The sequence below is a fragment of the Lissotriton helveticus genome, chromosome 8 (assembly GCF_964261635.1).
Source record: "Lissotriton helveticus chromosome 8, aLisHel1.1, whole genome shotgun sequence".
In the NCBI taxonomy this organism is placed as follows: domain Eukaryota; kingdom Metazoa; phylum Chordata; class Amphibia; order Caudata; family Salamandridae; genus Lissotriton; species Lissotriton helveticus.
The window spans coordinates 107621313-107647198 of NC_136069.1; the positions used below are offsets into that span (position 1 = coordinate 107621313).

Sequence of the window (25886 nt, forward strand, 5' to 3'; positions counted from 1 at the left end):
GAAAAACGGTGTCAGACTCAGAGCTGGAGGTGGGGCCCGGTGCAATATATGGTGCATAGCCACCAAGGAGCTCACAGAGGGAGAGTGATTGGAGCAGGAACAGGAGGAGTGGAGGTGTTTGGATGGAGGCTGTGCTCTGCTTGTTAGCACGCAGTAAAGTCTTGATTAGGACGGATTTTAGAAGGGCCACCCAACATCTGCTCCCTTCTCAGTCTGGGAGCTGATCTCAAAGAAGATGGTTTAAAGGACTGTTTAAACTGCAAGGAGGGGTGTGAACAGAGGAAAAGCTGCAGGTACAGTGTGTGCGCTTGCATGAATCTGACTATAAGACCAGGAGGGGTGACCTCAGAGAATTTGATAATTAATTCTTCTCAGGAGAACCCCCCCCCAGACAACTCAATATTAAAAGCCCAAGCCCAAATACAAGCTCAAGCTAAAGCGCAGATTTCGGCATCAGAGGCTGAATTGAAAGAGAAAGAGGGTTTAGAGAACCCCACAAATATAAAAGAGGCTATAAAAGTGTATACAAAAAATCATACAAAAAATTGTACTCAAAATATGAGCTATCCCTTACGCAATACAAGATTACCCGCGTCGCCCCCTGAAAGTTAAGGTCATACTGTACTTGAAGAGGGACTTGAAAACTCCCCGGAGTTTAATAAAATAAAACTCACTAACAGAAAACAACAAGCATTGGCATAGCCAATAGGTCTCGCTTTTGGGACCTTATAAGTATTTAGTTTTGCAGTACAATATCCTTGGTGCAACAACATCAGCTGTTGCATGGCTAAACCTTGTACCTTATAAGTGTTTAGCCATGCATCAGTTGATGTTGTTGCACCAAGGATTTTGTGCTGTATAACTAAATACTTATAAGGTCCCAAAAGCGAGACCTATTGGCTATGCCAATGCTTGTTTACAAAAGAAGTGACTCACATACATCGATGGATTTATGACTCAGATTAGCCCAGGCTTGAAACTGCACTGAAGGCCTTCGCTCTGTGCCTCACTCTCATGGACAACTTTGCGTGCAGAGAAATGCAGAGGCCGGTGTGTTTTGTGGTCATAAAGGTGCTTCCTGTTCGTCCTGTACTCTGAGATCCTCTCAGCCGGCTCCTTCTAGTTCTCACCAGTTTGCGTCAAAACTACCATAGGTGCTTGTGCTGAGTAAATAAAAAAGTAAACAAAATACGCTCCTGTTTAGTTTTAAAAAGGTAATGGTTTTGTGTGACTTCCCTTGCTCCTAACACATGACGCCTATACCTTTAAAAAATAAAACCAGTGCAGCGGCAGAGGATATGGCGGTACAGCCTGAGCTGCAGACTAAAATATTCCTTCAGCGAATGCTAATAAAAAAAAATGAACTAAAAAAAGAAACAAACAGCATGGAATCAATCTAACACTTACAGTATGGAGTCCGGAGTTCCTGCCACCGACAACTCCTTCTGGTGTTGTGGGTTGCTGATAAGATGCTGCAGGGGAGGAGGCAAGGCGTGCAGGTCGGAGCCCGGCTCAGCAGCTAATCACTTGCTGCTGTACAGGTGATCTGGAAGAGGCTTTTGGAGTGTCAAATAGGCAGCCTGTTTTTGGTGGCTGGAGGGCGAGCAGATGCAGCTTTGAAGCGCTGCAAATAAAATTAAAGCACGATACCTGTAAAATGGGCGCCACGCAGATTTATATTCGAGCATTATTAAAAAATGGAGATGAGCAAGCATCGCAATGCTGAGAAAAAGCACAGCACCCGCTATATGCGTGACTGCGAGTGAAACAGGCATGCTGACACAAAGTGCGGCGCCAGGTATGTGCGTGGCTGAGAGTCAAGCACGCGCCATGGTCAACAAGCATTGGCCGCACAAAAGCGAGATACCTGTAAAATGGGCGCTGCGCAGATTTAAATTTGAGCATTATTAAAAAAATGGAGATGAGCAAGCATCGCAATGCTGAGAAAAAGCACAGCACCCGGTATATGCGTGACTGCGAGTGAAACAGGCATGCTGACACAAAGCGCGGCGCCGGGTATGTGCATGGCTGTGAGTAAAGCAGGCGCCATGGTAAACAAGCATTAGCCGCACAGCCGTGAAAGTGACGCAGATGCACGGCAGCGAAAGTGAAAGTGATCACGATCGCGATGCACTTAATGACTCGTGACAGAGGAAAGACAGATGGCGGCTGCGCGCGTACACGCAGGCGTAACCGCAAGCTTGAGGCCAGCAAAAGCCTGTGGTAGCACTTTCAAAATCCACTTACTAAATGTCTCGCAGAGCGGCGCATGCATTGGCTCAGGCGAGATCTAAAAAGCTCACAAAACAAAGAGGGTGGTATCTACCGGAGCTATTAAGGCAGCCAAAAGTGAATGTTCCAAGAAGGGAGCTAATCCAAATATAACTCCATCCCGCCGTACCTTCTTTAAAGTGCAAGACAAACAGTCGAAGGAGGGGACCTCATTAAGCGAAGGGAAATCAATCGCTGCTATCTATAAGATGCAAGAAACAAAATCTCCTTCAAAAATTGGAATAGCAGAGTCCCCAAACCGCTTTCAAATATTGATGACAGAGGGGGCGGAAGATGACTGTTTGGTAGATGTAGGTGAGGTAGGGGATGGCCCGCAGACAGATAAAAACTCAATACACGACATGGCTTCAAATTATCAAGACGGAGTTTCGGAATCGCTCTCACAGGGGGAGATCGGCAGACTGACAGCTTCCTTGCTGCTGAAAGAAATTAAACTGGACTTTGCGAAGTCGGAAAGAAACCAAGAAGAAATACAAGCGTCTGGTGAAGCGTTGGAGTCCAAAGGTAATGCTCCGTTTGATAGGGTTGCCGATATGGAGACAGTTGTGGACAGAACAAAGGAAGAAGTAAAAAGATGCCAGGCTGATATCAGCAAACTGAGAACCAGTGAGAAAGAACTTAGGGACAAGGTTGAAATCTTAGAGAATAACTCTCGAAGGGAGCACATGTTTTTCTTGCCAGTACCTGCCAGCACTTGCCTTGAATCACCGCAGAACCTGCCTGGGACACAGAAGGGGCCGCCGCACCGCCAGTGTCGCCATTGCCCTCTCACAATCAGGGGACTACATCCCCCAGCATCCCACGCTGCAGTTACGCCGCGCCTCACACTGGTGAGCACCTGGAGATGCTCATTTCGGGACGTTGTGTGCTCATATTCCGCTTTTTCTTCTCCCAGCCCAGGTTTGGTCCTTGCTGTGTGAATGGGACAATGGAATTAACCAGGATAATCTATGTTTTGGCCATCAGAAATTTACCTTGGTAAGACATTTGGGGGGGGGGGGGCGGGGGGGGGGGGAGAGATATTTTTTTGACAACGAGAGACCCCTTTCTAATGATAGATACTACTGTTTATTTTTAATATAGAAACGGTTCTTGCAGAGGTTAAAGGATAATTCAATAAATGATCAATCAGACTTCAAGAATAATAGTTCCAACGAGTCTTTGTCTGTAAGTAAAAGAGTGAAAACGGACACGTACAGGGTTGTATATAGTACTCACTTATGCCAGGAGTTATTTTGATTAACTCTCAAAATTCTTCCTTTTTTTCCTCGTCTCTTCAAGCATGTTTTTAACAAATGGTGATGGTGTACTTTTGGATTGGTGGTTGGCTTTCTGGTATTTCATCACATGTCAAAACTCTTTACACTAAGGGAGGGTGAGATGATGTTGTGTATGGTTGGAGCATAAAATTGTTCCTCTTGTATAGCTGCATTGTTGTAAGAATGTCCCTTGACCTTCAGTCTTCCTATGTGCTCATAGATGGCCAAATAATTTATTGAAAATGTATTTTTTGAGATTAGTATCCACAACAGTGTTTTATTCTTGTTTTCTTATGTGCATTTTAGGTCACCTGGGAGCTGTATATCTGACAAGGTCCTGATGAACTTGGTCTAATTCCCTTTACACCACCGAAACGCGCGTCAACGCTTTGTTGAGCCTTGTGCTCCAAATGTTTACATCTGTGTTGAACAAAGGTTCTGCTGGTCATCTGTAAACATCTACCATGTACAGAGGCAAAGTGTATGTGAGTGTGTGTATGTGTATGAATGGGTATGACGTGTGTATTTATTTGAATACAGTCCAGGGACGTTTTGTTTTTGTACAGATTAGTTTAAATAATATTGATTGTAATGATTGTACTCACTTTTTGCATTTGTTAAAAAGAATTCTTGATTTTGAAATAACAAAAAAGAAAATATATATAAAAGAAGAATAAAAAAAGAAAGAAATGAAATGATGAAGTTATGCAAAATAATAAAGACAATGGAAAATCTTTCTGCCTAAAGTCACTGTTGTGAGTGTATGTATATCAATAATTGAGAAGAACCACGTCTTGATGTAAAGCATGGATAGACTATGAGGGAGGATATTTAGCTGTGTGTTGTCTATTTCCCCTCTTCTCCCTAGTCTTAAAGTATCTCCAATTGAGGAGGCCTCCCATTTTTTGCAGATGCTCATAAGGGGGCCAGGGCTCCCGTGAGCCGATGTTTTTCTTGCTAGTACCTGCCAGCACTTGCCTTGAATCGCCGCAGAACCTGCCTGGGACACAGAAGGATCCGCCGCACCGCTCGAGTGCCGCCATTGCCCTCTCACCATCAGGGGACTACATCCCCCAGCATCCCATGTGGCATTTACGCTGCACCTCATGCTGGTGAGCACCAGGAGGTGCTCATAAGGGGGCTAGGGCTCCCGCAGTGCGTAACGCGTGCAGGCGTGCCCGGGCGAAGCTCGGGCCAAGGGCGGGCCCGTCAGTGACCGACAGATGCCGGGCTGGGCCAGGGCCCGGACCTTCCTGTTATAAAGGAATTATTTTTAATTGCCAAAAGGTGCACCTACTTTTAATGAGAGGACTACCATAGTTTCTGGGCATACCTTAATAGGACTTTGGACATTTGGACATTGGACTCCTGTCCTTCTGATATTTTTTTGATCAAGGGAGTCAGTACAGATTGACACACCTATTGGTTTATCTGGGCTGCTGTTCATTTTGTGTTTTATATTTTGTGTATTATTTACTTAAATATGGGGAAGCGAAAAACAATGTCTGCCCAGAAGAAAAAGCTAGTTAATGTAGAAGAGTATCCTCGCCAGTCCTTTCTAAACTATCTTACTGGCACGGTTGGTGCCATAGAAAGGCAGATCAACATAGTTGAAGAGGCCTTAAAGCCTGGATGAGATGAGAGCACTTTATTGAAAGTTGGATCTGAGATAGTTGGAGATCAGAGAGGTAAAAAAGGCACAAATGGCTGTGTGGTAAACATCTCTGACCATATCTCTGAAAGTGAGCAGGAACCCGATGCACTGCACCAGCCACCAAACAAGCATGCTAGGAACCCGAGTAACTGTTGTAGCATTGATCCAAGTCCCACGGGGGAAGAAGTAATAGATTCCATTGTAGCTGAGAGGCCATCCCCTAAAATCCGTAAAAGGGCCCAAAAAAGAATTAAGTCTGCACCAGTAAATAAATCTGAAAACTGGGAAAAAGCATTAATTCGCTTAAATATGCTAATGCCGACGGAAGTAGAAAAACTTAAAGCAAAACTGGAGGCCCTAGACAGTCTGATAAGAGACAGCCTTGGAAGCCTCACAACTAGAATTGGTGCAATTGAGGCATTCATATCCAAATGTTTAGATAGTGTCCAGCTTACAGCAACGGGTAGAACTAGTTCAGTTGACCATATTACTAAAAATGATCAGATAGCTTCTAGTTCTCATACAAGATATATGGGCTCTGCCATTGCCAGTATTAAAGCTCCCTTAGCAGTACCCCCTCGAGCAGCGCAAAACACGCTAGCCACCAATTCACAGGCCCACCAAGCTCTGGTAAAGACAGCCACAACCTCCCCCGTTAGAAAGTCTTAGTACTGTGCACCAGACACCCGGGACACAACATGTTACGCGCTTAGATCTACCTCCAGCAGCAAACACCGTATGTAGTGGTTTCAGTTAATGTTCATGCACTGACCAATGCAGGGGATGAAACATGGGTGAACCTAAGGAATAAGTCCCTACAATGGTTGGGTTGTAGAACAGGACTAACTGGCAAATTGTTTGACGAATGCAAGATGGTAAGGAGGGTGAGTTGGTTGGGGAGAGGAAAACAAAATCTTGCAGGGGACCGTGTTGTATGTACATTCAAAACACCAAACCTTGTGAAACTGATTCTAAATAGAATTGGGAATGATTTCACAGGTAACACACAGATTAGTGCTGTTCCCCTGGGATATTTTTTATCAGCCTCCAAGTTGGAATCCCACAAGGTTAAATTGGCCAGATTGTATGCCGTCCTATAGTAACCAGTTTAACATTTCCACCCATAATCGTTTTGACTGAATGGGTTGGAAGAAGTGGACTGACTGAGATCGGGGCATCCCTCTGATGCTGCCATTATTAACCCACTTGTTGATGCACGCAGATGGGTGAATTAACAGACAGCCTAAACAGTATCAGTTTAGTACATCCCATACAAGAGAAATCAACCAACATGGCCGCCATCTGTGTAGAGAAGCAGGATGATTATGTGAAACAATTCCACTTCTTATGACAAAATTATTCCCACTAACCATATGGGCCATAGTAAATGTAAATGTCGGAATTTGTAAATGTAAATGTCGGAATTTGTAAAGCGCACAGCTACCTCCACCGGAGGTGTCCCGGCGCTGTCCGTATACCGCTTAGGAACCCTTCCTGGCTTCCCTGGGAAATGTCCACTCCTGGGCACCCCCCAGGTGCAGCCAGGCATCCCAGCGCTTTTGGGGCCGTTGTGGAGATTAAGCAAGCTATTGCCCAGAGTTGCAGAGTGGGACCCATGATTAGAATAGGCACCGAGGCGAGTAATCAGGTCCGAGGAAATTGAGCCCAAGACCGTCTCGGCAGGTCTTGGGCTCAATTTCCTCGGACCTGATTACTCGCCTCGGACTTGAAACCTGGTCCCTGGCCAGACCTCTGCATCAGGGTCTGCCGCTCTAACCATTGAGCCACACTTCTCCATAGTGGTAGTGCAGACAGTAAAGCTAAGGACACTAAATGCCAGATTATGTTTTGGAATGTGGCTGGATTAAAAACTAATGTGACCAATAAAGTGTGGGTGGATTATGTAAAGAAATTCGAGATGCTATGTTTACAAGAAACTTGGGCTGAAGACCCTATCCACCTGTGTGGTTTTAAAACATTTCATACCGCAGCCATTAGCTCGATGTACGGTAGAGCAAAAGGTGGGCTATGCCCCTTTATTTCCAATTATTTAAAAACTGGGAAAGTAGAGATGGTCAATAACAACAGCTATTATCACATTGTTAGGATACATGTGGACAAGGCACTATGCGTGATCATTGTGAATTTTTATAATAATGCCCCCTCCGAGCTGGTGGAGGAAATGCTGGGTTGCCTATGCAGAAATGTAAAAAATCTACTTGGCCAGATTTCTAAAGATGTCTTTGTGGTCTGGGGAGGGGATTTTAACTACTTTTTATGCCACAAGGGGGAAAGGGGGATGTGTGGGATTACACTTGGTAAAGACACTAGCCTTCCCCACTTTTCGCATACAATGTATGGGGATCTCCTGAATGACATCATGTTTTCTTGCGATATGGGGTTCGCCAATAGTCTGTCATCCGGAGGTTCCTTTCAGTCCATTTTTAGTGGTAGAGTAGCTTTTTCAACTATCGATTATATTCTGATATCCTGTAGACACTCTGCATGTGTTAGGAATTTTAGTACAGATGACATCGCTTTAAGTGACCACTTCTCGTTGAGTGTTGATATATTGGTACTTAATCAAGAGCCCAATAGGATAAATAGTTCTAGGCAGCTCTTAAATAATATTGCTTTGAGCCGACAAAATGGATATTCCTTGAAGTGGACGAAAGTAATTCCTGAGGACTTTCTTTTTAATATATTAAGTGTAATGCTAGTTTTCATGCCTGTTTGGATGAAAATTCCCCTGACTCTAATTATAGAGAACTTTAAAGTCATTTCAGCCCAAATTAAAAAATGTCTTTGGGTAGACGCCAAAAGGCGTTGTGCTAAAACAGGGTGGTGGTTTGACTCTGCCTGTACTAAGGCCTATTCTAGGCTCAAAAACGCTTTAAAAGCCAGAGTCAAGGATCAGGACCTAATAAGGGAAGCCAGAAGGAGCCATAAGAAGGCCCTTGCAAAAAGGAAGGACGAATTAAAAAGGAAGCATGGAATGCTTTGTACGAGGCTTCTATGAATCATGATATTGCCGCTTTCTGGAAGGCGGTTAATGCCCCATTTTTTAATGACAACTTCAAAGCAACCATAGAGATTGCTATTTCGGAAGATGAGTGGGTATCACACTATGCTAAACTCTATAGTTTAGCATATCTGAAGGACTAGAATCTGACTTGGAGCCCATACCCACTTTTCTGAAACTGGATATGGACTTTACTTTGAAAGAGGTAAATTTGGCTATTAATTAAAGCCAGTTTGGGCGGCAAGGCCCCGGGCCCGGATGGTGTCCCGGTTGACTTGTTTAAAAATATTGTGGAACTATGGGGACCCCTGCTCACGCAACTCTTTAATGCATTCTGCTCTATGGGGTTGCTAACGACATGGTATGAATCTATCATCGTACCGATATATAAGAAGGGTAATAGAGGAAGCCCAGCCTGTTATCGCCCAATATCATTATTAGATTCCACAGTTAAGATAATTGGGCATGTGTTAATAGATAGACTACAACATGGGCAGACGAGCAATCAATTATCAGCAATCTCCAATATGGATTTCGAAAGGGCCTCGGAACTATTGATCAAGGTCTAAATCTTGGTATTCTTTTAGATAAATACACGAAAGCCAAAGAAGGGAAGCTGTTTTAAACTTTTGTTGATTTAACATCAGCATTTGATTGTGTCACTCAGGTAAAGCTGTGGGCAATTCTGGAAAGTCTGGGGGTGGATGAACATATAGTTCCTTTCTTAGGCAACTATATTCAGGGGCAAGGGCTAAGGTCCGTTTTGGTAAGGATGGGGATTGTACTAGGGCGTTTCATATTTCAAGAGGGGTGCGGCAGGGCTATGTCCTTGCCCCATTCCTGTTTACTCTATATATTAACGACCTAGAAGGCACTCTGCTTAGGGAGTGCAGGGACCTGCCTACGGCAGCGACACAACCCACCCCTGCACTCCTTTACGCAGATGATGCAGTTTTAATTTCCCAAACGCCCGTTGCCCTGCAAAGGGCTGTAACATCCTTTTAGAAATTTATGACTAATCTGGGCCTCACAATTAATTGTTCCAAAACCTTCTCCATGAATTGTGGGCTTGGGGCTAATAAAAAGAAAATATCAATTTATATTAATTCAAAGGCATTAGATAATACGCCAACATTCCCCTATTTGGGGTTCCTCTTTGATCAGACTGGCTCCAGGTGCAATGCAATTAAAGCTAGAAGGCTCCTATTCTTTAAGTCACTGATGGCACTGACAAATTTTAGCAGGAAAATGGGTAGGCGGTCACCAGGGGAAATGTTGTGCGTTTATAAGGCGACATGTTTAGCGATTGCTACTTATGGTGCAGGCATTTGGGGGTACGCTAACGTTTCCACACAACAGGTGGCAGAAAACACTTTTCTTAGGTACCTTTTGGCCGTCCCGGACAGCACTTCCACACCAATCTGTCACACTGAAATGGGTCTGCCGTACCTGGAATATGTGATTAAAGTTCAACCTGTTCTTCTGTGGCACAGGGTTTGGACCACCAAAGAGACTGCATTTATTTGCTGTATTTTAAAGGACGTAATGAGTATTGACGGGGCTAATAAGATAAGATGGCTACATTATGTGAAGATGCTTTTATCCCAAAAATTTTAGTGATCCTTTGTTAATGTGTCAAATTCCTAGAAAGGTTCTTAAAAATCATTTGAGTGAACATTCAGCCTTATATTTTGTTACCTATTTAGGATTTTGACAGGTTTTTGTTAACTCGCCTCAGACTTAACATCCTGCATAGATCTTTAAGTTTTCCTGAGGTGAACGATTGGTCAAGATTACTTTGTAAATGCCCATGTGACGATATGTCAGCTCAGTCGTCTATACATGTTTTGTTCTTTTGCACATTTTATATGATACCCAGAAAAAGATGGATTGTTCCAGTGTTAAAGAGAATGGAACTAAGACAATGCCGCCCAGCATTCCTGGCAATTCAGAAATTGGATAATATTTTTATTGTTGCTTCCGTTGTTGCATTTTTAAAGAACATTTTTAAATTTCAGAAATCAAATGTAATATGAATTTTAACATGTAAGTTCTTGATTACATGAATTTTTGGAATTTTTAAATATGGAATAAGATTGTGATCTATTAATTGTACTTTTATGGTTATTTTTACCTGTATAATAACCGAATACATTTCTTTGAATTGAACTCTCGAAGGAACAATTTACTAATTTTAAATATCCCGGAGGGCTCAGAGGGACAGGATATTAAAAGTTTCTTGGTATCCTTGTTGAAGGATTGTTTTCCGGAACTAGAGACGAAAGCAAAGCACTGGATGAAGATATCCGAAGAGCACACAGAGATCCTTTTAGACGAAGTGCACAAAGGAAAAATCCTCGGAACATACAGGTGCTACTGTTCAGATGAAATTCCCAGCATTACTGAGAATTATGTTGGATAACAAAACTTACAATATTAAAGAACCAAAAGAAGTTGAGACATTACTTGAGCAAATTAAAGTAAAAAAAATAAGGGCCAGTTATGTCAAACAGATGACCTCATGAAGTCGGAACATAAATAGGGCTATAATATTTGCCCAAAGATAGAAGGGAGGGTTCTCCAGGAGAGGGTGACAGGGGTTAGTTTAGATTATTTTATTTTTGGTTTATCGAGTAGGGAGCACTAGGGAAAACCAAAACAAAAATTGTCCTATATGCAAGAGACAGGGAATACAAGGTCCTGAAAACGGAATCTTTTACCTAAAACAATTAGAGCCTGTGGAGAGAGCGACAAAGGAAGTGAGCAGAAAATATAGATGGTAGCATTAGAGGGTACAATTAAAATTATATAACCTGGAACGTAAATGGCCTGAAGGTGTGGAGAAGGCGACAAAAAAATCTTTGAATAATTGAAGCTCTATACATGTGACCTTATAATTTTACAGGAAACCCACTTGTTAAATCGGAGTGGCTTGAAATTATAAAACATGAAAAATTTGTGGAAAAATCAACCTGTACTAATCAGTCCTGCTGTATTATAGGTGTAGCAATAATTGTTAAAACCCTCAAAGATAAACATTGTAGAAGAGTTTGCTGATTCAAATGGCAGATGGGCTGCAGCTAAGATCAACATAGAGGGCAAACCTTTTTTTGTAGTCGGATACAATGACCCAAATTCAGATGACCCAGCCCCTCTGCAATGCCTGTATGCTCAGCTAAGTAATATATCAGTCCCAACAATGATAGGGGGAGACTTTAATCTGTTATTAGTCCCAAGAAAAGCCAGACACCAGCCAGGGAGAGCCTTAAATCTCCCCAAAATGAGGGAATGGATTAATAGGTTTAAAGAAGACTTAGAACTAGTGATATATGGAAGAGTAAAGGGGATCAGAATAGCAGATTTACATTTATAAACCATAAGTATGGGCATTCATCAATAATTATTTCTTGATAGATATATCATTAAGCAAACAGGTTATTAAAGTAAATCATGTACCAACCCAATCTATCCGATCACCCCCTAGTCCAAATCAAGTTTATCCAAAGCTATACACAGGGTGAGGTTAGGTGGACCATAGATCGCACACGCTTCTTACATGAGGAAATTATAGAAAAGTTAAAACTTATAACAGAGGAAGACTTTCAAATTAAGGATAACTGTGAAGTTTCATTGCAAGGTGTGTGAGATGCATACAAAGCCGTAGTCAGAGGAGCTCTGATAGGACTAGCTGCAGAGAGAAATAAGGAATCTAGACATATTATAATAGATATTCTAGACCAACACAGGAATTATGAAGCAGCAACCTCTGCAACAGAACAAGAAAAAGTAAAAGAGGACATTTTTAAAAAGAAAATTGAATTGTCTGTCTATTTGGAAGGAAGGATAATTAAAAGATGGGTGGCTAGTTGATTGTCAAATTATGAATACGGAGAGAATAGTGGGAAACTCATAGCATGGACAACCAAAATTGACAACAGCAGGAACATAATAAATGCAATACATAGCGACTTGGTAGATGCAAAGGTAGAGAGCAGGACAGAAACAGAAGAGGCATTCGAAGATTTTTTTCAGACATTGTATAAGGAGGATCAGACCCCCTCAGTCAATGTGATAGATTTGTACCTGAGGGAATCAAAGTTACCAATTCTGGGAGAAGGGCTTAGCGAAGTGTTAAATGCAGTAATTACCTGCAAAGAAGTTTTAGAGGTTCTACAAAAATCTAAAAAAGGGAAAGCTGCAGGCCCAGATGCTATCCAAGTGGAATTATATGTAGTCTTAAGGGAAATACTAATTCCAAGATTGATGAACCTCTTCAATAACATTTACTTGAAAGGTCTTGAGCTGCCTAAATCGTGGAATGATGCCACCATCAGCTTAATGTTAAAATCAGGAAAAGATCCACTCAGATGTGAGTCATACAGACCCATTTCACTTTTAAATTGTGATTATAACATTTTTACCCTAATATTAGAAGTACGGATAGGGAATATCACCGGTAAAATCATACATACTGACCAAAAAGGGCTTATAAGAGGGAGACAACTACATGATCTTACTCATCAACTAATCTGGTCCATTGACAAAGCCTCCAAAGCAAAGTTACCATTAGCAGTCTTAACCTTTGATGCTGCTAAAGCATTTGATTGTGTAACTTGGATATACTTGCATGAAGCTATAAAAAAACTTTGGTTTGGGAACACATTTTTTAAGAGTAATAAGAAATATATATACTATGCCAGTTGCAAAAGTACTCATAAATGGTAGCTTGTCTAAACAGGTTCAGATTGGAAGGGGGACGAGGCAAGGTTGCCCCTTGTCTCCTCATCTTTGTAATTTGTATATAGAACCACTGGCCAATATGATAAGGAGAGTCAAGGAAATTATCCCATTCCAATTCAACGGCTGGGTAAATAAAGTGGCATTGTATGCCAATGATTCAATTGTTTATAAGAGCAATCTTAATAAAACTCTCCCCTTCATCATGAAGCTGCTTGTTGACTTTGGCCAAATTTCAGGTTACCAAGGGAATATTCAGAAAACGGAAATAATACACTGGAATGTAGTAACACCATTAGTTGAATCAAAAATAGCATCAAGTATCTGGGAATAGAGGTTACGAAAAACATTGAAGAAGTTGCTCAGGTTAACCTAAACTCAAAGATTAAGGAAATGAGGAAATTATTAAAATCGTGGAGTTGTCTATCCCCGTCCTTTTTGGGGCGTTCAAATGTAATTAAAATGCCTATTTTGCCAAAGTTTACTTTTTTATTTAACGCTATACTGCTAGAATTTAAGATCCCTTGGCTAAAAAAGATACATAGTGAAATTAATAGCTTTATTTGTTCCTCAAAGGGAGTGAGGATATCATGGAGAAAACTGCGTCAGAGGAAATATCGAGGGGGCATTGCTAGCCCTGACCTGCTTTCTTACTATAGAGCCTTTCATTTTAAACATATAAGATATTGTCTTAGACCTCATGCCGACTATTCTTCTTACTGGAAAGCCGTAACACAGGACGATCATTGTTTCTACAAGTTTGGACATCCAAAATACTTTAAAAAGATCAAACTAAAGGTACTTAACACTGCATATAAGTTATGGTACGATATTAGAAGAATTTGGAAGATTTCCTACTATAGCCAGCTAGCAACCATTTGGAGGTCTCCAGGAAACCCAGAGTGCCTAAAAGATACATTAGCAACCCAACTTAGGGAAGCAGGAATAACAGGATGGGGACATTTGATTGACTCTGGATCATTAATAAGTTGGGACTCATTATTGGAAGTAACACAGGGCAAGATCTCCAGGTTTAAATACTATCAACTACAGAATTGGTCGAAAAATCTGAAAATAAGTTTAAACATCACAGCGAATCTGGAATACGCACTATTAAGCGACGTACGGAAAAAAGAAATATCGCAATGGTATTGGCACTTGATACAGTCCCCTGACAATGAATTCACTGTCCCGGATGAAGTATGGAGAAAGACCTTCCCTACTCAAGACTTGCATCATCTTTGGCAAGTATCCTGCACTCTTTTATGGCAAACTATAGTCTCTGCACCACTTAGGAGAAATCATCTCTTCACTTTAGATAGGTCATACTGGACGCCGGAAATACTCTCCAAACTGAACACCCAGGTGGTAAGAAAATGTCCAAAATGCCGGGATCCCAAGGCGAATGATATCCACACGTTCCAGCAGTGTCCACACCTGGGAATCTTTTGGGAAGAAGTGGGTAAGGCCATTGATAAAGTTCAAGAAAAAAATATTGAGGTAAGCCCACTAATTGTTATGTTTGATATTTTCGATAGTAATCGTTCTACTACTGTATTAAGTAAATGTCAAAAGTGTTTATTGTTTACCCTAATAATATTAGCTAGGCGGGAGATGTGTGAATTGGATTCTTACTACCCCTCCCAGGGCAATAGAGTGGATTGGCTCAGTAAGGAAAGTCAGGCTATTGGATAAACAAAGAGGGAACAGCAACAAAACAAGGTTTTGGGATCTATGGTACAAAAACATGAGGTAGGGTTCGTAGGAATGTCCAATGATACATATAATGCGATCTTTCAGATTCAAATGGTCGGCACGTGGTTTCTGTGACCGACTTCAACAAATCTAAAGGTCCTATGATAAGTCCCAGTCGTCAGCACGTTAATAAAGGGCGGTCTCCAGCCATACCTATCGGAACCAAGACAAGGGACCTTGTCCGACAGAACCATAAAAATTGCATAAAGGAGGGGAGAAAAAAAAAGGGTTACTCGAAATATAGAATAGTCACTACTCTTCAAACTAAAGAGTTTTCTGTGGAAATCTCTACCTTTATCTGGGGCAACATGCCATCACCTACTCCAAATGCCTAGTTACATAGCTGGTTACAAAAAAAGGGTACAACTTAGTTAAGCCACCGGGACCTGGGTGATTAACAGTACAGAGGATAGGTGGTCCCAGTGGGACAATTTGCAAGCACACACATATTTATGTAGCAGCATCCATTAAATTACTCATACCATAACATTCTGCTCAATACTATTTATTCATATTGAACATCAATCTGAATGTTCAAAATCCAGCAAAACATCTGGAACATATATATAGCCCGGGACCCACCTCTCCCACAAGTAATGCCGAGTCTTCGTGAGGTCCTCGCCAGGGAGGACGTCGGGTCTAGGATAGTACACACTGAGCTCACACCACACTTACGAACGGACACCACACCGTAGGTTTTCAGTAACAAGTTCTTTATGAACAGTAAAAAGGAATCAGCACTCTTATTTACATGCGATCGAGGGATCGTAAAGTCTCAGGAATTCGGGAAGAGGGAAGCGGGACAGTCTCAGTCTTTAGGCCAGTACGAAGCGTACCCTGCGCACAGCTCTCAATCCTCGAGCCGGGGGATACGGAAGATGATGGTCGTACTGGCTGCTTCACTCACTTCGAGTCGACTCAGGTCGTGTTGGTAGCGTCAATGGTCCAGCCAGACCAGAGTACTCCTCGAGCCGCGACGAGTTCAGCAGGGCTCGATCCGGAGGTGTTCTTGAGGAGCCGCGACGAGGTCAGCAGGGCTCGATCCGGAGGTGTTCTTGAGGAGCCGCGACAGCGTCAGCAGGGCTCAGGAGGTTTCACAAAGATCTCTTTAGAGTTCAAGCTCGAGCCGCGACGAGGTCAGCAGGGCTCCGATGTTATGGTTCCGTCTTTGCGAGGACGAGCCGCGACAGCGTCAGCAGGGCTCCGATGTTCCAGTTCCGTGTTACGAGAAGGAGCAGCGACAGCGTGAGCAGGGCTCGAAAGGTTCAGAGGTTCAGTTCTCCCCAAGGTTCAGCCGCGATCAGATCAGCAGGGCTTTCTGGTCCAGGATACAACTGCCCGCTAGTTGTTGGGTGGGCCTTGATATAGTCCAGCGGCCCTTTGATGTCCAGACCCTCGCAGGCGGAGGTCTCAGGCCTTGGGGGCTGGTCTTTGCAGAGGTACGTCGGTTGGCCCTTTGATCCTTTTGAAGATGCGTCCGGGAATTCCCAGACGCCCAGCAGGGTCTGGAGCCAGCAGGGTCTGGAGCCAGCTCTCGGGGAACCGGCCCACAGGGGAGACCAGAGGTGTGAGAGAAACCAGTCTCTCAGGGGAGGCCGGAGGTGCAATCGAAACTCCCTGTCTTATCTCACTCAGGGAGCCCTTTACCCCCCAGCCGGGACTGGCGCGCCTTGGAGTCTAAGTTTCGCTGGGGCCAGGGTCATGCTAGACCCAGGGAGTCAGGGATCTCGGCAAAGGCAAATGACTGCCGGGGGCCCTGTGGGCTGATGCAAGTTCTGGGCGCTCGGAGCCGGGAAGGAGGCCAGGGGCATGCGGGGCTGGCCGTCAGCTGGCGGGGTTGTGCAGGGAGTTTGGACGTACAGGGAGCAGGACGACCAGGGGCTTCTGGGTGCAGGGCTAGGCTAACAGGGGGCTGAGGAACGGGGGGAATCACGCCACGAGGCCAGGTCCAACACGCGTCCCCCCCAGCTGAAAGGCAGAGAGAACTACCCATCCCCTTGGGGGTTCTCTTCACTGAGGCGGAAGAATTGGGACAGGCCGTCTGCGTTGGCGTGGTCAACACCAGGCCGGTGCTAGACAGTGAAATCCATCCCCTGGAGGGAGATGGACCATCGCAACAGTTTGGGGTTTTCTCCTCTCATTTGCATTAGCCACCGGAGGGGTCGGTGGTCGGTTTGGACCCGGAAGTGAGTACCGAACAGGTAGGGCCTCAGCTTCTTCAGGGCCCAAACCACCGCGAAGGCCTTCCGCTCGATGGTGCTCCACCTTTGCTCTCGAGGGAGTAACCTCCAGCTAATGAATGCCACTGGCTGGTCTAGGCCTTTTTCGTTCATCTGGGACAGGACCGCTCCGATGCCATGTTCGGACGCGTCCGTTTGGACCACGAACTCTCGGGAGTAGTCGGGGGCCTGGAGTACAGGAGCAGTGCACATGACGTCGCTCAATGCTTCGAACGCCTCTTGGCAGGCGGGGGTCCAGCTGACTTTCTTCGGCTGGTTTTTGGAGGTCAACTCCATGAGGGGGACTACGATGCTGCCGTACCCTTTTATGAATCTTCGGTAGTACCCAGTGAGCCCTAGGAATGCCCGCACTTCCGTCTGGGTCGTGGGGGCCTCCCAGGCCACGATCGCATTGATCTTGGGCTGGAGGGGAGCTACTAGGCCGCTACCGACCTGGTGCCCCAGGTAGACCACCGACCCTTGTCCGATTTGGCATTTGCTTGCTTTAATTGTGAGGCCCGCCCTCCGCAGGGCCATCAACACCTCCCAGATGTGCTGGAGGTGCTCGGACCAGAGGGAACTGAACACCGCGATATCATCGAGATATGCGGCGCTGAATTCCTCCCACCCAGCCAGTACCTGGTTAACCAGCCTCTGGAAGGTGGCGGGGGCATTTTTCATCCCGAAGGGCATCACCCGGAAGTGGTAGTGACCATACGGGGTGGAGAAGGCGGATCTCTCTCTGGCCCCCTCGGTGAGGGCGATCTGCCAATATCCGCTGGTCAAGTCGAAAGTGCTGAGATAGCGAGCAGACCCTAGGCGGTCAATGAGCTCGTCCGCTCGTGGAAGGGGGTGGGTGTCGGTTCTGGTGACTGCATTGAGCCCGCGGTAGTCTACGCAGAACCTCAGCTCGGGAACAGCGCCGGGGGCGGCCGCCTTCGGAACCAGGACCACGGGGCTGGCCCATGGGCTGTCAGAGGCTTCGACCACTCCCAGGGCTAGCATCTTGGAGACTTCAGCCTTGATGCAGGCCCGGACTCTGTCAGGGACTCGGTAGGCTCTGTGCCGTACCGGAGGGCTGTCCCCGGTGTCCACGTCGTGGACCCACCAGCTGGTGACGCCGGGGATGAGGGAGAAAAGGCCAGAGAACTGTCCCAGTAACTGGCGACAGTCCTCGCGCTGCTCGGGGGTGAGGGAGGAGGAGAGACTCACTCCCTCTACGGAGCCATATTTTTCTTTCACACACAGGAGATCGGGGAGGGGCTCCGTGTCCTCTTCCGCTCCGTCGTCGGTGGCGAGGAGCAAATTCAACTCGGACCGCACGAAGTGGGCTTTGAGGCGGTTCACATGAAGGACCCTCAAGGAGTTCCTGGGGGGCTGCACATCTATGAGGTATGTCACCTGGCTCTTGCACTCCACTACCTTGAAGGGCCCTGTCCACTTGTCTTGCAGGGCACAAGGTTCCACTGGGGCCATCACCCAGACCTGCTGTCCGGGCTGAAACTCGACCAGAGTGGCATTCTGGTCATACCAGCGTTTCATCTCTTCCTGGCTGGTCTCGAGGTTTGCCTCGGCCAGTTCTCGCAACTTCCGAGTCTGATTTCGGAGGGCCAGGATGTATCGAAACACATCTGGAGGGGGCTCTGGGGCTGCCGTTTCCCAACCTTCTTTGATCAGACTAAGGGGCCCCCGGACGGGGTGCCCATAGAGCAGCTCGAAGGGGCTAAACCCTAAGGATTTCTGGGGGACTTCTCGGTACGCGAACAGGAGACAGGGAAGGAGAACGTCCCACTTGCGCCTCAGGGGTTCCTCGAGACCCATGATCATCCCCTTGAGGGTCCGGTTGAATCGCTCAACCAGGCCGTTACCTTGGGGGTGGTATGGGGTGGTGAACTTGTACGTCACCCCACACTGCTGCCAGAGGGACTTCATGTACTTGGAGATGAAGTTCGTCCCTCGATCGCTCACCACTTCTCGCGGGAATCCCACTCGGGAGAAGATCCCCATGAGGGCCCGCCCCACTATGGGGGCTGTCACCGTTCGGAGGGGAATGGCCTCGGGGTACCGGGTGGCATGGTCCACCAGGACGAGGATAAACAGGTGGCCTAAATAGGTCCAGGGATCTAGAGGCCCCACGATATCTATTCCCACCCGTTCAAAGGGGGTACTGACCACGGGGAAGGGTTGGAGCGGGGCCTTGCGCCTCCCTCCGCCCTTCCCGCTGGCCTGACATGTGGGGCAGGACTTACAGTGGGCCTCCACATCGGAGCGCATGTCGGGCCAGTAAAAGTGGGTGACCAGGCGGTGGTAAGTTTTGTCTTGTCCCAGGTGTTCCGCCAGGGGCACATCATGGGCCAGGCTCAGGAGGAAGCCGCGGGAACGTAGGGGTACCACCAGCACCCGGGCTGTCCCTAGCTCGGTGGACTTCTGTTCCCTATATAATAGGCCGTTTTCCCAATAGACAAGGTGGGAGCCGGTCTGGTCACCGGCGGCCTGCTGGCGCGGCCCAACCAGGGAAGGACAGGAGGTCTGTTCCAGGCAGAATTCTTCTCTGGAAGGTCCGCCTTCCTGGCGCCACTGTGCTAACTCAGGAAGGTCGTCCAAGTTTGTGGTCTGTTCGACGACAGGGCCTAGGGGGATCTGTGTCGGGGTCAATGCTCTCACTGGGGGGAAGCTCGGGGACTTCGGATGGCTCGCTGCCCTCCGGGTCGTCAGAGACCGGGCGAGGGTTCTCGGGTTCCACCCCCTCGGGGGTGGACAGTCGGGCGGTCATGGATCGGGTGTTCACGCAGGCCCACTCGGGCAGGCCCAACATCTCCAGGTGAGTTCTTTGTTCTACCTGCTTCCACGGGGAGCTCTCCAGGTCGTTACCCAGTAGGCAGTCCACGGGCATGTCGGTGCGAACCGCTACTCGTAACTCCCCGGAGATGCCCTCCCACTCGAACAGGACCTGAGCTATTCGGCAGGTGTGGACGGAATTGTCTGCTGAGATCACCCTGCAGGAGGCGTGGGGTACAATTTGGTCTTCTGTGACTAGGTGACACCTTACTGCAGTAATGCTGGCCCCTGTGTCTCGGAGCGCCCCTATGCGTTGCCCGTTGACAGTCACCTGCTGTCTGTATTTTCAGTGTTGTCTGGCAAGGGGGCTCCGGGGACCATTTCCCTATCACCCAGGGAGACTAAAGTCATGGCTGCTGGTTCCCACCCTTCTGGATCCTCGATCTCTTCCTCCTCCAAGGCTACTGTGGCTAGCTGGCGTGCTGGGGGACCTGCAGCAGCGGGTTTCTTGAGCATGGGGCACAGGGGGTCACTGGCATAATGCCCTGTTTGCCGGCATCTGCAGCAGGCGGTGGTGATTCTGGGTCCTTGTCTAGCTGGGGGGAACCCTGCTCTCGCTGCGGGAGGAGATGTTCCGGACTAGTTTCTGGGGGGGCTTCGTGGGGGCCCTGCCTGAGACCCCCTCTGTCTACCCTGACCTCCCCCTCCCCTCTGACAGGAAGATCCTTGCTCGTGTCGGCCATAGTCTCCCCCGGGCCCCAGGAGGACTCTGGTGCTCACCCAGCGGTCTGCTTCGACCGCCAGCTTCCGGGGGTCGGCCAACTTGCTGTCCAGAAGGTGCTGTCTCAGTTCCACAAAGCAGTTGGTGGATAAATGTTCATAGGCGATGAGATCAATGAGTCCTTCAAAAGTGGTCACCTTGCTACCCTTGATCCACCCTTCCAAGGCCCGGCTGTAGAAATTCACATATTCTACCCATGTGGTGCCGGGGATCTTCTTGCAGTCTCTAAACCGTTGTCGATACATCTTCTGGGGTGAGCCCATATCTCGTGAGGAGGGCCTCTTTCATGTGGCTGTAGGAGGTTTGCTCGGAGGATGGTAGATCGAGTAGGGTGTCTCTCCCCTCGCTCAGGAATCGACCCCACAACCCGGCTCCCCAATTCTTCTGAGGAACTCGGTGGGAGGTCATGGCGACTTCGTATGCCTTGAATCATTGCTGGATATCATCGTTCTTGTAATACTCTTTTACCACATCCTTGGGGATGTGGACTTTTGGTTCTGCCGGGGGAACGGCTTCTCGGTTCTCCGCGGTTCGGTTGTCTCCGCTCCGGGCCTTTAGTTCAATCTCTTTCAGGCCACGCTCGTGCTCCAGCTGGAGTCTCTTGCCTTCGTGTTGCCTCTGGAGCTTCTTCTCCTCCAATTCTCCTTGCAGCCGTAACTGCTCGATGGCCAGTTTCTTATCAGCCAACTTGAGCTCTCCTTCCATTTTAAGGCGTGCCAGTTCTAGCTCGTGGCTTCGGTTGCGTTCTCAGTCTGTCATCTCCTCCGGTGACAGACCTCTCTCCGTGCTGGGACTCTGTGTCAGGGAGTCGGTTCCCTCACCCTCTTGATCGCGGGTTTCGGTCTGTGCCCCTCCTCCTCCACCGTCTCCTTCTGGCGGGGGAAGATGGGCTCCGGCCTCTACCCATGCTGTCAGGGCTTTTTGGAAGTCCTCTTTGGTACTTAACCCAGTGGTAGCGATATGGAAATCTTTGCTGAATTGCTTCAGTTCTCGATGGGTGTACTCTTCCAGAAGATCCTTCTGGAATGTGGTCTTTTCGCTTGTCACAATGAGAATCATGGTTGTTCTTCGTTCAGGTAGTGTGTCAGTCGTTTACTGTCTGATCCCTAGATGTAGGCTCTTATCCCGTCGCTTGCCACCAATGTTAGAAGGGGTGATCTCAGAGGGCCAGGTTATGCTCACCCGACCACCCCGGGACCCACCTCTCCCACAAGTAATGCCGAGTCTTAACCTGAGGTCCTCGCCGGGGAGGACGTCGGGTCTAGGATCGTACACACTGAGCTCACACCACACTTACGAACGGACACCACACCGTAGGTTTTCAGTAACAAGTTCTTTATGAACAGTAAAAAGGAATCGGCACTCTTATTTACAAGCGATCGAGGGATCATAAAGTCTCAGGAATTCTGGAAGAGGGAAGCAGGACAGTCTCAGTCTTTAGGCCAGTACGAAGCGTACCCTGCGCACAGCTCTCAATCCTCGAGCCGGGGGATACGGAAGATGATGGTCGTACTGGCTGCTTCACTCACTTCGAGTCGACTCAGGTCGTGTTGGTAGCGTCAATGGTCCAGCCAGAGCAGAGTACTCCTCGAGCCGCGACGAGTTCAGCAGGGCTCGATCCGGAGGTGTTCTTAAGGAGCCGCGACGAGGTCAGCAGGGCTCGATCCGGAGGTGTTCTTGAGGAGCCGCAACAGCGTCAGCAGGGCTCAGGAGATTTCACGAAGATCTCTTTAGAGTTCAAGCTCGAGCCGCGACGAGGTCAGCAGGGCTCCGATGTTATGGTTCCGTCTTTGCGAGGACGAGCCGCGACAGCGTCAGCAGGGCTCGAAAGGTTCAGAGGTTCAGTTCTCCCCAAGGTTCAGCCGCGATCAGATCAGCAGGGCTTTCTTGTCCAGGATACAACTGCCCGCTAGTTGTTGGGCGGGCCTTGATATAGTCCAGCGGCCCTTTGATGTCCGGACCCTCGCAGGCAGAGGTCTCAGGCCTTGGGGGCTAGTCGTTGGAGAGGTCTGTCGGTTGGCCCTTTGATCCTTTTGAAGATGCGTCCGGGAATTCCCAGATGCCCAGCAGGGTCTGGAGCCAGCTCTCGGGGAGGCCAGAGGTGCGATCGAAACCGGCCCACAGGGGAGGCCAGAGGTGTGAGAGAAACCAGTCTCTCAGGGGAGGCCGGAGATGCAATCGAAACTCCCTGTCTTATCTCACTCAGGGAGCCATTTACCCCCCAGCCAGGACTGGCGCGCCTTGGAGTCTAAGTTTTGCTGGGGCCGGGGTCATGCTAGGCCCAGGGAGTCAGGGACCTCGGGAAAGGAAAATGGCTGCCGGGGGCCCTGTGGGGTGATGCACGTTCTGGGCGCTCGGAGCCGGGAAGGAGGCCAGGGGCATGCGGGGCTGGTCGTCGGCTGGCGGGGTCGTGCGGGGAGTTTGGACGTACAGGGAGCAGGACGACGAGGGGCTTCGGGGTGCAGGGCTAGGCTAACAGGGGGCTGAGGAAAGGGGGGAACCACGCCACGAGGCCAGGTCCAACACCCCTTGTCTCCTCATCTTTGTAATTTGTATATAGAACCACTGGCCAAAATGATAAGGAGAGTCGAGGAAATTATCCCATTCCAATTCAACGTCTGGGTAAATAAAGTGGCATTTTATGCCAATGATTCAATTGTTTATAAGAGCGATCTTAATAAAACTCTCCCCTTCATCATGAAGCTGCTTGTTGACTTTGGCCAAATTTCAGGTTACCAAGGGAATATTCAGAAAACGGAAATAATGCACTGGAATGTAGTAACACCATTAGTTGAATCAAAAAATAGCATCAAGTATCTGGGAATAGAGGTTACGAAAAACATTGAAGAAGTTGCTCAGGTTAACCTAAACTCAAAGATTAAGGAAATGAGGAAATTATTAAAATCGTGGAGTTGTCTATCCCCGTCCTTTTTGGGGCATTCAAATGTAATTAAAATGGCTATTTTGCCAAAGTTTACTTTTTTATTGAACGCTTTACTGTTAGAATTTAAGATCCCTTGGCTAAAAAAGATACAGAGTGAAATTAATAGCTTTATTTGTGCCTCAAAGGGAGTGAGGCTATCATGGAGAAAACTGCGTCAGAGGAAATATCGAGGGGGCATTGCTAGCCCTGACCTGCTTTCTTACTATAGAGCCTTTCATTTTAAACATATAAGATATTTTCTTAGACCTCATGCCGACTATTCTTCTTACTGGAAAGCCGTAACACAGGACGATCATTGTTTCTACAAGTTTGGACATCCAAAATACTTTAAAAAGATCAAACTAAAGGTACTTAACACTGCATATAAGTTATGGTACGATATTAGAAGAATTTGGAAGATTCCCTACTATAGCCAGCTAGCAACCATTTGGAGGTCTCCAGGAACCCCAGAGTGCCTAAAAGATACATTAGCAACCCCACTTAGGGAAGCAGGAATAAAAGGATGGGGACATTTGATTGACTCTGGATCATTAATAAGTTGGGACTCATTATTGGAAGTAACACAGGGCAAGATCTCCAGGTTTAAATACTATCAACTACAGAATTGGTCGAAAAATCTGAAAATAAGTTTAAAAATCACAGCGAATCTGGAATACGCACTATTAAGCGACGTACGGAAAAAGAAATATCGAAATGGTATTGGCACTTGATACAGTCCCCTGACAATGAATTCACTGTCCCGGATGAAGTATGGAGAAAGACCTTCCCTACTCAAGACTTGCATCATCTTTGGCAAGTATCCTGTACTCTTTTATGGCAAACTATAGTCTCTGCACCACTTAGGAGAAATCATCTCTTCACTTTACATAGGTCATACTGGACGCCGGAAAGACTCTCCAAACTGAACACCCAGGTGGTAAGAAAATGTCCAAAATGCCGGGATCCCAAGGCGAATGATATCCACACGTTCCACCAGTGTCCACACCTGGGAATCTTTTGGGAAGAAGTGGGTAAGGCCATTGATAAAGTTCAAGAAAAAAATATTGAGGTAAGCCCACTAATTGTTACATTTGATATTTTCGATAGTAATCGTTCTACTACTGTATTAAGTAAATGTCAAAACTGTTTATTGTTTACCCTAATAATATTAGCTAGGCGGGAGATGTGTGAATTGGATTCTGTTGGACCCGGCCTCATGGCGTGGTCCTACCCCTCCCGCATGGCGGGCCCAGGACGACATCGGCCCTCCACCCAGCATCGGGCAGCCCTTTTTGCCAGACACTGCACGCCCCAACATTGTTGGTCCGGTCACCATCCCGGACCCCCACTACCGGCCTGGCTCCATCATGGGCCCCTCACGACCTAAGCACGAGGCCGCGCCCGACTCCATCTTGGGCCCACCACGTCCCGACCACGTGGCCTCGGCCCCGGCCCAGGTCCAGCGAAGCCCAGACATTGAGGCACCAAGATCCACCCAGGTGGTCGAGTGGCCACTCGACAGATCCCGGAGAAAAGGGAGTTTCGATGGCCCTCCAGCCGTCCCCGGACGCCTGGTTTCGATCGCCCTCCGGCCTCCCTGGGCGCTGGCTCCACCCCCCTGCTGGGGGTCTGGACACCATCATCCTGGCCCCTCTGACCCCCAGGCGCGAGGGTCCGGACATCAAAGGACTCTAGTCCTATATCTGGGCCAGCCCCGGAGTAGGACGCCAGTTGTATCCTGGACTGGAAGCCCTGCTGACGCTGTCACGGCCGACACCAGAAGAACTCATTGCCAGTAACCTGAAGAGACCCTGAGAGCCTGCTGGCGCTGCCGCGGCCCCCCTTTGCTGTACCATCCTAGGAGCCTGCTGACGCTGCCGCGGCTGAACCACCTGAGAGCCTGCTGGCGCTGCCGCGGCCGAACCATCTTGAGAGCCTGCTGGCGCTGCCGCGGCTGAACCACCTGAGAGCCTGCCGGCGCTGCCGCGGCTGAACTATCTTGAGAGCCTGCTGGCGCTGCCGCGGCTGAACCATCTTGAGAGCCTGCTGGCGCTGCCGCGGCCTCCTCTCCGTTAAGACCACCTGTCGAGTCCTGCTGGCGCTGCCGCGGCTCGACCTCTCGGAACCCCCGGCTCGAGGATTGAGAGCTGTGCGCAGGGTATCCCTTCCTGTATCCATACCGAGACTGTCCCACTACCTTGTCCCTTTTACGAGACTCTACAGATCCCTCGATCTGCCTGTATATACCGCTGAGACCCAGCAACCTTTATTCTTGATAAAGCCTAGGAACTCAACCTCTTGTGTGGTGTCCGTTTGTAGTGTTGTGGTTACCCTGCTGTCCGATCCTATGAGAGGACCCTCACCCAGGAGGCCTCTCGATAACGCTCGGCTACTTCTCGACGGAGGGGTGGTCAGTCAGACATCTTCTGCCTACCCCGGGATCGCCTTTCTAACATTGGTGGCAAG

At 47.7% G+C, this 25886-nt stretch overlaps 1 protein-coding gene and 1 long non-coding RNA gene across 2 annotated transcripts in view; one reads left to right on the forward strand and one right to left on the reverse strand.

Annotated features, from left to right (window-relative positions):
• The window catches only part of LOC144772418 (E3 ubiquitin-protein ligase TRIM39-like), a 196528-nt gene that overhangs the window by 75162 nt on the left and 95480 nt on the right, over positions 1–25886 (reverse strand). The window lies entirely within an intron of this gene.
• On the forward strand, positions 2996–4266 carry LOC144772419 (uncharacterized). Its single transcript, XR_013599736.1, has 3 exons — positions 2996–3270; positions 3376–3459; positions 3858–4266. It is a non-coding gene; the product is annotated as an uncharacterized LOC144772419 (long non-coding RNA).